Source organism: Apteryx rowi, unplaced genomic scaffold (assembly GCF_003343035.1).
Source record: "Apteryx rowi isolate R43461 unplaced genomic scaffold, aptRow1 scaffold_387, whole genome shotgun sequence".
Classification (NCBI taxonomy): domain Eukaryota; kingdom Metazoa; phylum Chordata; class Aves; order Apterygiformes; family Apterygidae; genus Apteryx; species Apteryx rowi.
The window spans coordinates 715,242-731,855 of record NW_020450385.1 but is presented as its reverse complement, the minus strand read 5'-3'; the positions used below and the strand labels follow the sequence as shown (position 1 = coordinate 731,855).

At 36.8% G+C, this 16,614-nt stretch overlaps 1 long non-coding RNA gene across 1 annotated transcript in view; it reads left to right on the top strand.

The window, feature by feature from the left end:
• Nucleotides 1-14,948, top strand: part of LOC112970219 — a 40,528-nt gene extending 25,580 nt beyond the window's left edge. Inside the window, exons 3-6 of the long non-coding RNA XR_003254928.1 lie at nucleotides 1,790-1,939; nucleotides 7,931-7,976; nucleotides 12,995-13,052; nucleotides 13,496-14,948. This is a non-coding gene — a long non-coding RNA (uncharacterized LOC112970219). The remainder of the gene's footprint in view (nucleotides 1-1,789; nucleotides 1,940-7,930; nucleotides 7,977-12,994; nucleotides 13,053-13,495) is intronic.
• The last annotated feature ends 1,666 nt before the right edge of the window (nucleotides 14,949-16,614 follow it).

The window sequence follows — 16,614 nt, the reverse complement described above, 5'->3', positions numbered from 1 at the left end:
TGAGGCTTGTAGGATATCTTTGGCTTCTGTGTAAACATGAAACTGTGTAAATTAAACTAAGCTGTAAATTTTTCTCATCACTGTTGCAATCTTATTCCTTCAGTACATAAACAGTAAAATACAATTTAGGGGAAGCTAGAAGTATAATAATAAGATTTATTGAAATAATTACCAGTATAAAGACCCAATCTTGTTATCCTCATGTGATGTAAATTACTAAAGCCTAATGAAAGTATCTGTTAAATGTGTAAGGGCTGGAAATAAATTGTACTGCATTTATAAAGTCAGAGGAAATATATTTGGCATAAGCTATTTCACAATAATTTAAGACAGATAGCTGCCTGACAGCCTGGTTTACCCTGCCTATATTAAGAACAATTGCAGTGTTTTTTCTACCAAATGCTGTAATCTTTTCGGATTCTGCAACATTTATACACATCAGTAATTTTATTAATGTGAACAATTTTATTGAAATCATGCATGTAAATATTTTCAGCATGGAGCCTTGGCCTGTGTAAATTTAGAGAAAGGATTATATTGCCTAACTTTTGGCTCTATTGTAACAGAACTAATAATTTTAAAACATATCAGTAATATACTTACAAAAACTTCAGCAGCAAATAGTCTTTGTAAAGTATGTTTTGAGAAAGAACATATCACTTATTTGCCAACTAGTATAAAGAAATTTAAACAAGCRCAGGAAATAAATCATTTCTCATTGAAAACAGTATAAAAACATTTGATTTATATATGTTGTAAGATATAATTTACATTTTTCAGATAAACGTGTCTATGTAAACATGTTACTTGTATTTAGAAAAAGGGACAACTTTTTTAACTTAAATAAATTTATTGTAAAGACTGTGGGCCAAATCAAATCTGATATCAGTGTTTGCAATTCTGTTGATTGTAGTTGAATTGCATATGGTAGATCAGATTTGGACCACTTAACTGTCAGCAATTTGGGGATTTTTCTTACAAAAGATTGAAGTCTAGCTGTGATCAAGAAAATATCTGCTGAAGTTACATTTATACCAACTAATTTCAGACCATGTCAGCTGTTAGCCCCAATTTTTACAAAATGGTGTACTTAAAGCTTACTTACTGTACTTAAAGATTTTGGTCTTTCTATGGATGGACTGGACCACTCAAATATATTCTACCATTGAAATTCTTGGGCCAGATCTTCCATCTTAATCAAATATATCTGGATAAAGTTCTAAAGTCAGATTAGTAGCTTCCACTACTGAAAAACCTTCACCAATACAGTAAATGAAATGTATTCTGTTGCCTAGGATTTTCTGCTACAATATCTGTCTTACTGAGATCTTTCTTGATACAGAGAAAACCTACTAAGATATGTGCACTGTTTTTTCTTGAACCGTTCAAATGTAGGCATGCACAGACTCAGGCATCAGGTCTTACAATTTGTATTTTCTAACTGCACTACAGTGTAAAGGGGCCTGAGAACCGTCTTTCTGTGCCGGGAGTTCACCTTCCTGCCTCGTGCTATTAAATGTGCACCACACACCAGCACTAGAAATGCCTGGCTGATAAGCCGATGCACTTTTTATCTACTTGGAGCCTGACTGACGTCTTTGAACACTGTTGTATCTAAACAGCTTGAATGTGTGACCTCATTCCTTAAATACCATCAGTTGAACAGCTCTTGTTGCTAAAATAAAAGCACTGTTGATTCTCTGTTGTGAAAACTCCTACAGACCCTCTAACAAATGCAAAGTAAACCACACCTCCTTTTCCTATGATAAAAATAATTGCTTATTTGCAGCAATCACCGTGTACCTGTAGCAATTACACTGAAGGTATGGCTTGTGGTTCTTTCGACATGCACTTTGTGTTGACATGGGACTGTCACAGAAAGCTCTCTCACACAGAATAACCCTAGGAAACAGACCTCAAGGAAAATGATCTCGGAAAGGTAAAGTAGCTGAATCTTTTTTTTCTTATACTGACAAGTAATTTGTTAACTAACGGCATAGAGCTAAACTGAGGGAAGTTTGGAGTTGAGCCAAACTTTCCAGTAAGATAAAATGAGGCCAGGATCAGCTTTCTCATTTTGTGTTGTCTTTTAGTGCTCTGAAATAAGCCTGCAATGCAGGGGTGTATCAGCAGTTAAGTATAACAAGGATTTTAAAAACACAAGCTGTGCCCTCCATTCAAACATAATGATGTGTGTCTCTGGGAACAATGTCAGTAAGCTTTTTCCAAGAGGTGATTTTTGGAAAAGCTGAATTTTTACTGGGAAGCTGAAGTTTAAGAGGAAACTTAAAATTCCTGTCCATGAAAACCTTTTTTGTGAGAGGACTGATGTGACTATTCCCTGCAAAGATAAAAAGTTTTCGAATATATATAAAAATATATTTATTGACTATTGCTTAAACAGTCTTTTCAGTTAGTTTGATCTTCATGCTTTTAAAATAATATTATGAAATGCAATTGTTACTATGTATTTTCATACAATTGTTTTGCAAATGCATTTATTACTAGAAAGGCAAACTCTGTCACTCGTTATGCTTCATTACTACTGGCAATATTGAGGCAAGTGCCGCAAAGGCCTAAAAGGGTCATAGGGTTGGAAGGATATTCAGATAACCACTGCTTAGTTAAGATCATCTAGTCCTCCCTTCAAAAAAAAGCTGGATATACTTTGTTTTAAATGTGTTTATTTTCAGAATATAATCAAATTTTCTTAAAGTAAAAACTTTTTTTATATAAATCCTGCAAATGCCTTGCTACTAAAGACAGTTTCAGTTACCGAATAGGGCAGCTTAAGACTATAAAGATGAACACATGTATACAAGCACTTGCAAAGTCAAAACCTGTTAGCCGGTATACAACCAAATAGGAGTGCTTATGTTTTATTCATGGGTGTGAGGGTCAAAAGAATAATTAATCGTTCTTCTTTAATTGTGTATTGCATACAACCATGATTTACTTATTGAAAGTTTTACTGGATTGAAATAAAGGTAGATTATGTGGATTAATTTATACGAAGGAGACCTTGCTATTTTTAATCCTTTCATCCGATAATGTGAATTATTATGAGGATCGGTGTATGACTGTCACCTACTTCTAAAAGTGTAGCTTTGGTGATCGCAGTAGGTGGGACTTTTCTGCAGGAGAGAGGTACTAGATGCAGTGAAGTCACTAGTTAGCTGGGCCCATTTGTATGCGTACTGGTGAGAGAGAGGGCTGAGCAGAGCCTCCCTCGCACTCAGGAAGGTGAGGGGATTGCTGCATTGGGCAGGCAGCTTGGATCGGCATTCCCCAGGGCTTTAAGGGCCAAGAGGGAGCACCTTGAGGCCAATATTGAATCTGACTGGCAACCAGGGTAACTGAGCCACTAAGGGAGTTATGTGCTTATTCTGTCTGCTGCCAACAAAAATCCTGCCAACATCTTTTTGTAATAGATGAAGTCTATTAATTCTGCATGCATACCCATCAGCAGAAAGGGTCTAACATTACGCTGGTCTAAACGGAACAAAACAGAGACATGAAGAAGGATAGTCACATCTGAAAGAGGCAAGGAAGTGTATTGGCAATATTCCCCAAAAGAAAGGGGAAACATTTCACTCCCATATAGGCACTGGTTATGTGCTGGACCAGAGTGCAGCTAAATTCCTAGCGTTGAGAAAGAGCAATACTAGAAGTTGTAAAAGAAGTATGGAGTTGAAGCTGGTATCTAGATAACAGAGACGTGCTCTGTTCAGATCGCATTCATTTGCAAGAGACTTCTTAGCATTCTGAGTACATACCCGCTAGGTGATCTGACAACACGCAGCAGTGGCAGATGGAAGAGTGGTGACGGTTTTTAATTACATCTCTGTGATATTGGCATATGAATGAAATCTAAACTTCTTGATGATTTTATTAGATTCCGTAAGTGAAAAACTTACAACTGAAAATAGAGCTGTGAGGAGATCCGTAATGACTGATTTAATGAAGTGGTTAAATCCACTGTAGGACACAAACTGTTCTTAATTGGAAACATTGGACAGCTTCATCTTTCTATCAAATGTTCAGAGGAAATCAAATATCCCGTTGTATGAAAAGCAGCTGGGACACAGGGAGAATGACACTTACATCAGCACTCTGTAAGAGGTCAATGACAATTTTAATTGATGCTATTTCAGTTCTTGTGGTATGGTTGATAACTAGAATAGAAATATCTGAACTGCCTCTTCTTAGAAATATGCAAACCTTACGCAGAAGGACCTTCAGCTGAGAATCAAGTACAAAGATTAGGTGGAATGTACAAATACAAGAAACTGGGTGCAGTTTGAGTTTTATGGGTACATGCCGTTCCATTATTTTCTGAAAAATGCAGGGGTTGCCAACATTAGCTTATTTTCAAGGATACAAGTTAACAGTTAAGCCAGATATCATTAAAAATACATATCTTACACAAAAACTAGTATACAGTTTGAAAAAAATACATTATAAAGAGTTGCTTTATTTTTTTTCCTTGATTTTTAGAGTTTACAGAGTCCTTTTATGGCTTGTTCTATGTCAGCCTGAGATCACAGCATGGTTCTACTAAATCCGTCTGGTGATTTCTTTGGTGTCAGTGTTGCATGCCATCCCAAATAGAAACTGGATTACTAGAGTAGTGGGAATATGGGCTCAAGTTAGAACAATAGTAGTATTCACACTTTGTTTTTCCTTTTTCAGATATAGAGGAAGATTACTAAAGGGCATTAGAGACAAAAATGGGAAACAAAATGTAGCTAATTTGGGGGATAGAGTATTTTTAGGTGTGTCTGTGAAGAAACCTACTGTTACTCATTTCAGAAAAAAAAAAAAGGAAAAAGTTCTAGCTTTTGGTCTTTACTCTGAGCTAAAAGTTTGTTGTAGAGTATTGGGAAGTATGTTCTAGTTTGTGTTGTACGGGTTTGTGAAGAGAGGATCATCTTGTGACCTCTCTGGACCAAACATCAGGAAGGTGGAATTTGGGAGTCAGGCAGTCCCATCCACTTCCGTGTTCCTGGGATGTATGGTGAATCTGGTATTGGACTTCAGCTTGGAGTGTTATGATTCTGCACTGAGATATCTTATGGTACTTTGTTTTTTACATAACCCACCTTTCATTTAGGTAATCTTAACAAGCCAGATCCTCAGCTAGCATTAATTCCCAACAGTGTGTTGATTTCAGTGAAACAGCCTGGATCTATGCAAGCTGAGGCTCTAATACAATAGCTGTTTACATAAGAAGGCCATATGTGAATTTAGTGGCAATTCTTTTAAATACGTAGTATGAACTCCCTAGAGCTAATTTGTACCTAGATTGGTAAAAATTAAGGATCCATTCGCTTTTCCCAGAAGTAAATATACATTTGCATGATTTCACACATTTCCAGGGTTATCTTTTAAAAATAGTATATCTAAAAATGTCACTAACATGTAAAGCTGCCACAGTGCTGTGGTAGTCTTCGAATGCGATTGTGCTCCTTGCACTGCAGTGCTGTGTAGCAGAAAAGCCCCCTCTGGAGAAGTGTGGGGGAGAGAATTTCTGCGGGGCAGCTGTGTGCCCTGAAAGTGCTCTTCATCTAGCAATCCAGCTCACTTCACAGACTGCTACAGCAAGGGAAGCCTTTGGGGATCTCTTCATGTGGTGCTTCAGTCCCTCGTAAGCACTGAGGCTTGTTTTAGTATTGATAACTTTATGTTGGGACAATGCCAATTTTTTTGCTTTAAGTGGCTGGGGTTTTTTTCCTGCTCGCTGTGGTTCATGTTTCTCTCACTCCCAAGCTCTTGCGAGTTCAGCTCATTTGTGTTTCTCACTTGATCACACCAGACTCTGTGTCAAGTGACTATATTGAAGTCATACTTACTTCAGCTGGAAAAGTAATATTGCATGAGTTAACCAGCTGCATCTCTTGAACTGTTCATTTCCCAGCTTGAATAGCTTCTGATTTCACCCCCCAAGACTGAGGAATTATCTTCTGGAAACTCTAGTATACTTTCTAGGTTCTTGGTGAAATCTTTCTAAAATGCTTTCATCTCATTAGCTTCTTAATAAAGGTTTTGTTTACTATTATACATTCACATATATTTTCAGCTGTTATTTATGAGGGTTTTTTTTGCTTAGTAGTCATTTGAGTTTAATCTGAGTAGAGTACATAAATGTGGAGATGCAGATTTTTTATTATTTATTGAATGAATGTGTGGCTGTTTCGGCATATTGTTTAAGTTGGTGTAATCCCTTCCTATTTTAATATCTTTATAAAATGAGAAAGAACAGAAAGGAAGATTAGGCTGTAAAGTCAGCCCTCGTGATATTAAAAACACTGTAATAACTGCCTCTGAATTTATCTTGCACCAGATGTAATGCTTTAGTCCTGCTGCCCTCAGATGCCCATACACAACTGCATTTCATTTTAGTAACAGTAATGTGTGTATGCCTGAGAGAAAAACTGGTCCTTAGAAATAAGATTTGAATGACAATGGAGAGCAGAGCAGTACCATAGGCTTAAATGTATATATAAAATAACAGAACCGAATCAAACTATTAATACATTCAGTGCAGCAAAGTAACTTGAAATTAGATTTTTGTCATTGTTTTTCTGCCTCACCTATTTTTCAGCTAGTAAAGGGCATTTCTTGCCCTTTGCTTTTTTCTTTCTTCATTTAAAATAACAGAACTGAATCAAATATTTAATACATTCAGTGCAGCAAGGTAACTTGAAATTAGGTTTTTCATTATTGTTCTGCCTCATCTATTTTTCTGCTAGAAAAGGGGATTTCTTGCCCTTTTTTTTTTTTCTTTCTTCATTTTTTACAATCTCTTTATATTGGGCTCATGATACATTTCACTCTTTTTCTCCTAAACATCTCATGTCTGGCCACAGGCCACTTTTCAGAAACTTAGGGATACAGGTTACGCTTTGTTCTGCCTATTTTCTTTCTCCTCCAGCTGCTGCTGGCTGATGCTGCTTGGCTTGTCCTCCCCTCCAGGCTGCAAAACACAGTGAACTTGCTCAGCTCTCACTCCCCATTTCTGTGCACAGACTCCCATCTTTTCCATTTGCCATTGCAAACTCTTCCTCACATGAGCACCACTGACATCTACCACAAAACTCCTAGCTTCAGTATTGSGCTGCTCCTCCTGAGAAAAGGACCTCATTCAGACGCATAGACAGGAACAGACRGCTGTTCTTTGGCCTTGTTATATTAGCTGGCCATTATTTTGGGGAGTACCACACAGCTTGTGGTGGCCTCAGCGTTTCTGTACAGCAGTGCTGAGAACACAAATTCCCAACATTAGCTCTTGCAGCAATCTTGTGGCTTCCCCATCCCAGTATTGACAAACCCCAAGCCTGCTTGCCTTGTCAAATCTCATGTGACATTGCCCCAGGTGATATGGCTACATACACTGCCTACATACATCCCACACATCTGTGTGTTGCCAATACTCACAAAAGATTTTAAAACAAACCACTTTCTGGGCATAATGATTCCTCTGAACTTTTGGTCTGGTTTCCCAGCTAGTTCTCCAGCAACTGGTTCAGCAGTGCTTAGAGCTGACATGTTTCACCTATCTGTGGAGTTGTGAGAAGTCTGATTGAAAAAATAAAAAAGCCCCAACCTTTCAAGAGGTATTTATGACTATAATGTCTATGCTATATCATACAGATGCTCTCATCAGGATTGCAGTTTCATTGCATTAGGCTCTGTAAACAGGAGTGTATGTGATCTTCGCCTTAGGAGCTCACAACTGAAGAAAACTCACAGGTGTATGCAATTAATTATCATATACTAGATAATGCCTGTATATATGCTATATGTTAAATTCTGGTCTGCCTACGTATCTAAACTTAGCATTGTGGGATGCCAATCTTAGCTCACTGAGAATCAGTTTTTTACACTTTTTTTTCCTGATGTGTTTATGTATTTCCTTGCTTGGTTCTAGATCTGTCTTTCAAACCCAAAACAAGAGGAATCAACTAACCATAAAGGTGGGTGGCAAASTGACTGCTGCTTTTCTGCTGACCTCTTTGATTTGTTGTTACCTCATTTTTTCCAAAACACCCCCACACAACATGTTTTTATCCACCTGTTGTCTTGAGTCTTGTGAACTGTGTGTAGGAAGAATTGACTTCTTAATATGTCTGTACATTGTACTAACAGTGAGCCTTCTTACTTGACTGGGATGCCTAAGTGCTATGTAGGGTTAAAATGAGTCTAATTAAACAAAACCAAAACCAAACTGCCTGCATTTGACAGTGTATTTAGCTCTTTTGGTTCATGTTTTGATAAAATGAATTTATCAATATAATACATACACCACACACAATTATAAATGCATAAATATTTAGGCTGAAGAAATACCCATAATCTGTATTGAAATTTCCAAGAAGAGATGTTAATAAAATCCCTAAACATTAGGGGATTTAAAATTTATATATTTAAAAATATAATTTAAAAATATTTTAAAACTATATATTTGTAGGAATGCAATAAAAATTTAAATGTCATTCAATTGCAATAAAAATGATCTAAAATTGAGTCCTTTTATCATATACTATGTATTTGTATGGCAACACCTAATTTTATTATAAAGCAGTTCAAATAATACTTGCTATTTCTGAAGAATATGGGAGATGATATCCTATACTATTTTCTGGAATAATGTGTTTGTCTTTATTTGGCTGCAGTTGGATGGATGCTATATGAAGTAATAAGAATTAACAAGTCCTGGGTGGTTTTAGTCTGAGGGATTAAAGTTAGTAGTTTCAGATTGTGCCAGTAACCATTGCTTATTTTTCTGTTCCATGGGTCAGCAGCTGGAGGTCTAGTTCATCTTAGTATCCCTTTTTGTCTGCCCCAACTGCCTTTCCTCTTATCCCAGAGAGGGATGCATAATTATAAATTCAGCCTCCTGGGGCAACCACGGAAATGGATTAAAAGAAAAATGCCTCAGACCAGGGCAGAGAGGCTCAGTCTGCTGACATAGTGACCATCACCCACTTTGCAGAAAAGCCAGGATTAAGTCTCGATGGAATTATTAGGTTTAGTTAATACAAAATGCACATACATCTTGGTATTTTACCGTCTTTCTTTTTTATATTCTTGAATAAAAATAAAAAATACTTTTTTCCAAAGAAAAATCTCTGTAGAGCTATTGAACATCTGTATGAACTTCCAGCTCTAAGAGGGGCTAAACCAGATCAGATGAGCAGCAGCAGGATGAACGTGATGATGTTATGAAGGGATTTGTCTAAAAGTGGACTGAATTTCAGGATTCCTCTAAGACAAGAGTAGAAGCTAAGCCTGGCACTTGGAAAACTGCTGAATGATCAGAGCTACAACTTACCAGCACATCAGTTACATGTGCATGACAAAGTATGAAGCAACTGCTCATGTATGTTTTGTCATCACAGAGCTTTTGAACAAAACAGGAGGAATTCTTAGCTTTAACTAATAGGAACAAGGAGACTGTCTTTTGATCATCTAAAGGATTTATTTGAAATGGCTGTCAGTGATATGTTTTTTTCATTTCATTCTTTTTTGCTTGAGTACTTACAAAACAGTTTTATACTGTAAGTAACATTGTGTGCAGAGAGAATTAATAAAATTGACGTGACTGCAGTGGCAGCATATAAGTATGCACCCATTTGCAGGTCTTATTAACTTGTTATTTCTCTAGATTATACCCTAAGTAAAAGAAATTACTAATGGTGCAGTGTCAAAAAGCTGCTTGTAATCACTCAGTGAGGTTGGCTTTACATAAAACTACACAGTTGAAGCATTATATGATTTTATTCTTTTAGTGGCAGTCTTTTGAAACTAATTTGCCAGAAAATACCAGATTTCCTTTGGATTTCAGTTTTACAAGCTGTGGACTATATTGAAGTCCCTGTTGTTTATATTAAACTTTTTGTGCTAGTGGCTATGGATGTATACAAAAGCTAATAAGTATTTTGAGAGGCCTAGCCAAGAGCTTGTTGTTGGTTATAACAGTCATTAGAGATTTTGAATCCGGGACATAAAAAATGGATAAGTATATAATGATTTACTTTAATATAAGTAAGGTCACATGGTTTCTTAGTATCATAAGAGCTATAAACCTTGCAGGTAATGTGTTAGGTTTGGAATTATGATAAAATATCTTTATTACCCACTTCATAAACAGATGTTTTAAAGCATACTGAGGTTATGATCTATACTGATAGATCATAATACAGAAGTTATATCAGTGAAGTCATTACTCTTACAAAAAAATCTAAGTGTGCAGGCATTAAGTAATAATAAAAAATACCCGCAAAGTGAAATGGAGAAGGAAATAAGTTTCTGTGGGCAGATTCTGCCTACCATCTTAGTTCATCTGTATTAGCCTCAAGAAGGTTGTAATATGCTCCATCACATAGAGCTCATCAACGTTCTAATGGCACGAGGCAAAGTTTACAAGACCTGAGTTGAACCAGTTTAGTCGGATATATTTTAAAAACTGCCAGTTCTAAATTCTAATTTTACTTACTAAAGGTTAAAGTGGGTAAGATTTGGATGAGGAAAAAATAACATATAGCTACCTCTAAAACCAAACCAAATATGTTTTTTATTACCCCAGGTATTGCTGCCCAGAACATGTTCAAGTGAAAGCTACCTTTATTAAGAAAGGACGTTTAAATAGTAATGTACCAGTTCCATCATCTATATTAGATACTGTGGTGTCCACCTTGTATTTTGAATACAAGAGAGCATAATTTGGACTGGAAGAGTTTCACATAGAGATTTGTTATCAGAAGTAGATTTGGGAAACAGCTTCCTTTGGGAAGGACAACTGGAAGCTTTGCATCCAGGCTCTACTCTCTGAAGATACAGGCAATAATCTTTATCCAGTTGCTCTTGGTCMGCTTCCATCTTAACTATATTATCCCACATACTAGCACTGTGGAAGGAAATTAGGAAATAAAGGGGATCCATGTCTCTTGTCATGTGCTGTTTTTTCCAGATCTTTTCCTTTTGTTTCTACTCCTTTTCAGAGTATATATCAGAGAGATTTCAGTCTACAAGGTTTATCTTCTGCTTTTTTTCTGTCCTTGCCAAAACTGTGGCTGCACCTAAGTAGCCTTCACAACAGTTTCACTAGTATGATTCACATATATCCTTGTCTACAACAGTCAGAAACTAGTTCCAAAACCAGTAGAACTAGCAAATTCAGGTTTCCTGTAGCTTCAGGTCTTACACTGTTTATATCTCTATCCTGGAACATCTTCAGTTGTTCTCACATCTCTCTCATCCTCCTTTTTGTTCTGCCATGAAAGACAGACCTGCTAGTAAAAACGATGTACGAGGTGACCGCTGCCAAAGAGCAGACTGGATAACGATGCATTCTCCTGGCCTCCCTCTCCACGGGAGTGCTCATCAGCTCTCTGTAAGCTAGCCAGCTGCTGATTTTTACAAAACTATCAGGAATTTAATATCCTTGAATCTTCTATCACTGCCATAGCTGAAATTGTCCAAAGTGTTCCAAAGCGTGAGTGTTTTAGGGGGGAAAGGTGAGGGAGATAAAGGGCTTTGGCGTATGATCAGTTTGATATGGTACTGAGAAAGCAAGGTACCCCTCTCAAAAATTTTTTTAGCTGTTCTATTTCTGTTTTGTCTGATCCACAAAAGGAGAAGATCTCCCTAAACACTCACAAGAAAAGGTGCATGAGTCACATTCTCAGGGTTCTCTTCCAAAGGTGCTATACCTTCTATCTCTGGGAGTCAAAACTGCACTGAGATCCCAAAACACTACCACTGCTCAAGTGAAGACTCCAGCTGGTGTAGTTGGATAAAAGCAGTTATGAGCCCCAAGTTATTAAGCACTGAGCAAAGTGCTAGAAGATGGCATGCTGATACCATCTGAGGCATTCAAAACCAGGACTGTAGTCTCCAGTGCAAATTTTGTCTGTACCTTTAAGGTTGATAGTCCCAGTAGCAACGGCATTAATCTTCTTGTCTGCAATAAGGATGACAACAGTGTTGCTACTATTGATCTCTTTACTCCTGAGGCATATCTGGGAGCCAAGGGAATAACTCTGAATGTTGATTACCAGACTAATTCTTTCCCAAGTGGATAAATATCAATATTTAAAAACAGCAAAAACTGATTTCAAACTTTGATTATATGCACTTTTCCTTTAAAAAATAAACCAAATTGATGTTTGATTCCAAATCATTACAAATTGTATGCATTCCTAAACCTATAAAAGCTATTAGAATAATTTAGATAAAACCCTAATTTCAACCAGGGCATTCTTGCTGTTGGAGTTGTAAATTCACATCACTGAGCTAATCGAATCACTAGCTAGGCACCTGAAGTAAGATTGGTTGAGTGCCAGATCAGCTCTTGCCAACTGCATCTTCTCTTGGATATGCAGGGAAGATTTTCCACAAGTAGTTTGTTCAGCTAGTTCAAGTCAATCACTGCTACAATTCCAAGTGAAAAACTCGGAGGTTGAGTATGTGCATTGGATACCCCAGGCCTGGAAGATACCATCCAAATTCTGCCCCTGTCCTAAAACTACACTTGTAACTTGTAAAGCTATTCTGTCTGTGCTCTAATTTGAGATGTAACGAGTACATCCTTCTTTCCTCACTGGCTGGGAATTTAACGTCAGAAAGAACCTGAAAGGTGCTGGGCATCCATGGACTTTCTTCCCTCCATTGGAACCCCGGGCGCACAGAGAGCGAGCGTTGCTGGTTCTCTGCTTTAATTGCAGTGTGCTGGAAGTTCTCATAAAACACAACAAAAACTACGATAAAAAGCCTAAAAAACCCCTATATATGAAGGCTGAAAAGTTCAAATATAGACATGTCCGTGGGTACAGATTTGGGCATGGTGAGATCCAAACTTGAGGTTGATTTTAAGCATTTATGTTTAAATGAAAAGTAGGAGGGGAGAATGTGCATTGTAAGAAATAATTATGATACTAATCTTGATCTGTTTGCCATAGATGTTAATAGCGAATGAATTTTTTGTGTCTAGGTCTAATGAAGCTTGGTCCTTATATTCTTCAAGAGTGTAAAGCATTATGGCCAAACTGGTAAGTGAATAGCTTGACTGTATTTCATAAAAGTGTCAGATACTGAAGAGTAGGGATTTTAAATTTAAAATGATGAATTATCTGTATTTTGGATAGCTTGAAAAATTTTCACCATTTTGATTCCATAGAAAATTTAGGAATGCTCACAGTCTCAGAAGACTTTACATTCTTTTATGTTTAAATTCTTTACAGTAAATAGGTGAATTTTGAAAATGGTATTTAAAAACCATTAGTGAATATCATTGTGCCGTATTTCCATGGCTTTGTTTTCCTAATATGCTATTATTAAGGTGTGAATGGATGTATTTAGTGATTTGATTTTGCTATTAATACATTGCATCATTGTAATAATGAAGCATAAGTCTTTAGTCTTTATTTTCACTTAAAGACTTTTGATTCACTGGATGCTCTCTCAAGCTGTCCAACTCTCACCCCCTTGACAGGGCAGAGAGAAGAGGACTTCAAGGAAAATACTTATTTTAAATCTACACCATCTACCTTTTGGGACCCTGTTAGATCCTACAATTTAAGTAGCCTTAGCTGGGGTCAGTATTTAGACAGGAGATTATCCAGGAAAATGGAAGTGCTATGGAAGTGCTTGAGGTTTTTCCATAGAAGTCTTGTCTTCTGTGTAAACAATTTCTTGTCTGGGTGTGGAAGGACACCACTGCTTGGGATTCCCTAATGTCTGGAAGACATTATGGTGTACAAAATTGGTATCTTAACTGTGCATTGACTTTTAAGACTTAATGGTTCTTTTGCAAGGGAATGGGTAGCCAGACAAAAAGCCAATTAAAATTGAATTCCTGTGAAGTTTTAGTGAGATGTGTTCTTAATATCATTGTCTCAGTTGCTGGRGAGTGGTATATTTTGTGCTGGTATATTTTATGGTGAGCAAATACATTCTTGTTTACCGTTGTAACATCATTTCTAAAGTTATACATCAGCTTCAGTTCCTTTGAACAAAAGTGTAAACAAATCAAGTTGTGGCCTAGGAAGAAGATTCCCTGGATCTAGGAATTTACAGCTACAGCTAATGGCAACTTTGAGCTCCTGGCAGTCGGTGTAATTTAGAACTGTTCTTAAACCACTTTCATTTATGCAGATGGACTGGCTCAGCACCCCACTGGCTGGCTGAAAAAAGCTTTTAAAGAAAGTTTGCGACACATCTGAATAAGAATACTGTATATTGACATGGTTACTAGTACATTTACTGTAGAAACGGACTGTTTTATCAAGATGATTTTTTGGGGGAAAAAATCACAAAGTAGAAAAATTGGCTCAAACCAAGTCAGCCCCCAGCAAACTGCTATGGGATGTTAGAAACAATTCCAGAATCAGAAGTGCCTGGAACACAAAAGAACACAAAAGAAAAGGTTTAAAAAGTGACTTTCTCCCAGGAAAATGTTAATGATTTAAGAGGACCAGGCTGAAATGCAACCCCCACAGAAGATTCTGATAAAGTTAAACCTGCCTCAGTTACCATCAAGAGATGGCGATCCCTCTGTGCATACTGTGGTTTTAACATTTTCCCCTCCATACGCTGCATTTGTATTACTAAACTAAGCAGTGATTTTGTCACAGTATCCGACTACTGATCTTGCAGAGAAGTACAGCAGGTATTCAAACCTAGACCAAACTGATAGGTAAATATGCTTGATGCCCAAGGCACTGCAGCACAGGCATGATCTGAAAGCAAAAGGCTGGCAGAATTTCCTTYTTCCAGAGATAAAGACATGATGCCTGAAACTTGAAGGATTGTACTTCGAGCTTCAAAGGAGAGACAGAAATCCAATTATCACTGCAAGTTTTAACTCCATGTTTTTAAACTACCGTCTGAGACCAAATGCTTTTTCTGTTTGACCCTGCTATGAAGTCATAATACTGGATTTGCCATGTCACAATTATTTTCCTAGTGATAGTCTGTGATATGCTATGATATCATGTTACTTCTGTGTAAGATCAAACAGAAGGTCACAGTGGACAGTGAAGAAGAAAATCCAACTAATACATAGCTATTGTCAGCATTGCTATAGAAATACAAAAACATACCAAGCAGTGTTTCTTTTTCATGAGCTCAATGCTYTTCTTCACAAGTTTGTTTTATCTGAAAATTTCTCATGAAAACTAAGTTTGTAAATTAACTTGCTGAATATCTGCAAAGTAGTCCTGCTTGCTGATAATCTTCCTATAAGAATTGTAAAATATTCTCCTAAAGAGCAACAAGAAAGGGTGTTTTGCAGTGTATATTCAGTACTGGAGATCTGTGGTTTCCTCTCGCTTGCTAATTTGACTTGCTCAGGCTATCTGGAACTCCCTTCCTGTTTCCCTCCAAGACATTAAGTCACTTCCTTTCTCTAAATAAAAAATCCTTTCATTTCTCTTTAACTGATGATGGATTCTCTTTCAAGAATTCTGATAAAATCAACTGAATTATACGTAGATTTTCATATTCCCAATGACCAAAATCACTAAATTAGATATGTTAAAATTAGAGCTACAACACTGTGTCTGCACTCAGAATTTTACAAATTATTTAAARTAGCTTGTTGTCTATATTTTAATGAAATTTTAATCTCTTGTTTAACCAACAGATGGGGAATTTTAGATTTGCAGATGAAATGATAATTTATTCAAACCACTTTCATTTGCTGTACAAGGAATGCAGATTTGCAACACAAAAATGAAAGTATATTTACTTTCCTGGTATGTAATAAACAAATACACAGAAAAGTTGAATTTTGCTTTTATTAAAACTTTTCAGGCCCAGTCATCTACTGGTAAAAGGGGTAAAATGCCACTGAAGATTTCACAATCGTCTTCATTGATAAGGTCGTTACATCTGGCCTGTTTTTTAGCGTAGATAAAAGCACAGGATTGTTACTACTTTCTTAATGCAATTTACTACATTAATTTTAAGCTCCCTCAAAGCGTAAAAATCTGAGAATTTGTATTGCCCCAAACTGAGTGTTGTCCCCCACATATATTCTGCAAATTTACTAGCTAGTAGCAAAACACAGAAAGCATTGCTAAGATTTTCTTTGTATGTACTTATACTGTGGCTGCTGGTGTAAGACACTGGGTAGACATATCAGTAGATAAGTAAAAAGAAGACTAAAGATGTCCAGTTATATATTAAGCCATGGTCCAAATTCACTGCTGGTACAGTGAAGGGGAATTCCTGGAGTTACAGTCCTGGAGTTAGAGCAGGGATTTGGGGCTGTAATCCTCCATATGGTCGTCCGTGTCAAAAACACCATTCAGGGATAATTGACATAATTCTAGGGGAAGTTCGAGGTTCAAATCTGAGCTTGCTGAGCTAAATATTGGTTGATACTCTGTCCTACATAGTGTAATATAAATTTCAGTAAGGATGATTTGAGCTGCCACACCAGTTCTGTCTTTATTTGTGTATATGCAGTCCATTGACTGCAACAGAGCTATAACAATAAAACTAGGTATAGAATTTAGCTATTTACTGTATGGAAAAACTGACTTGTGTGTTTTATATTTAGCAATATATTTATTTTAATCCATCTATCCTGCTGCCTTTATCCATCTA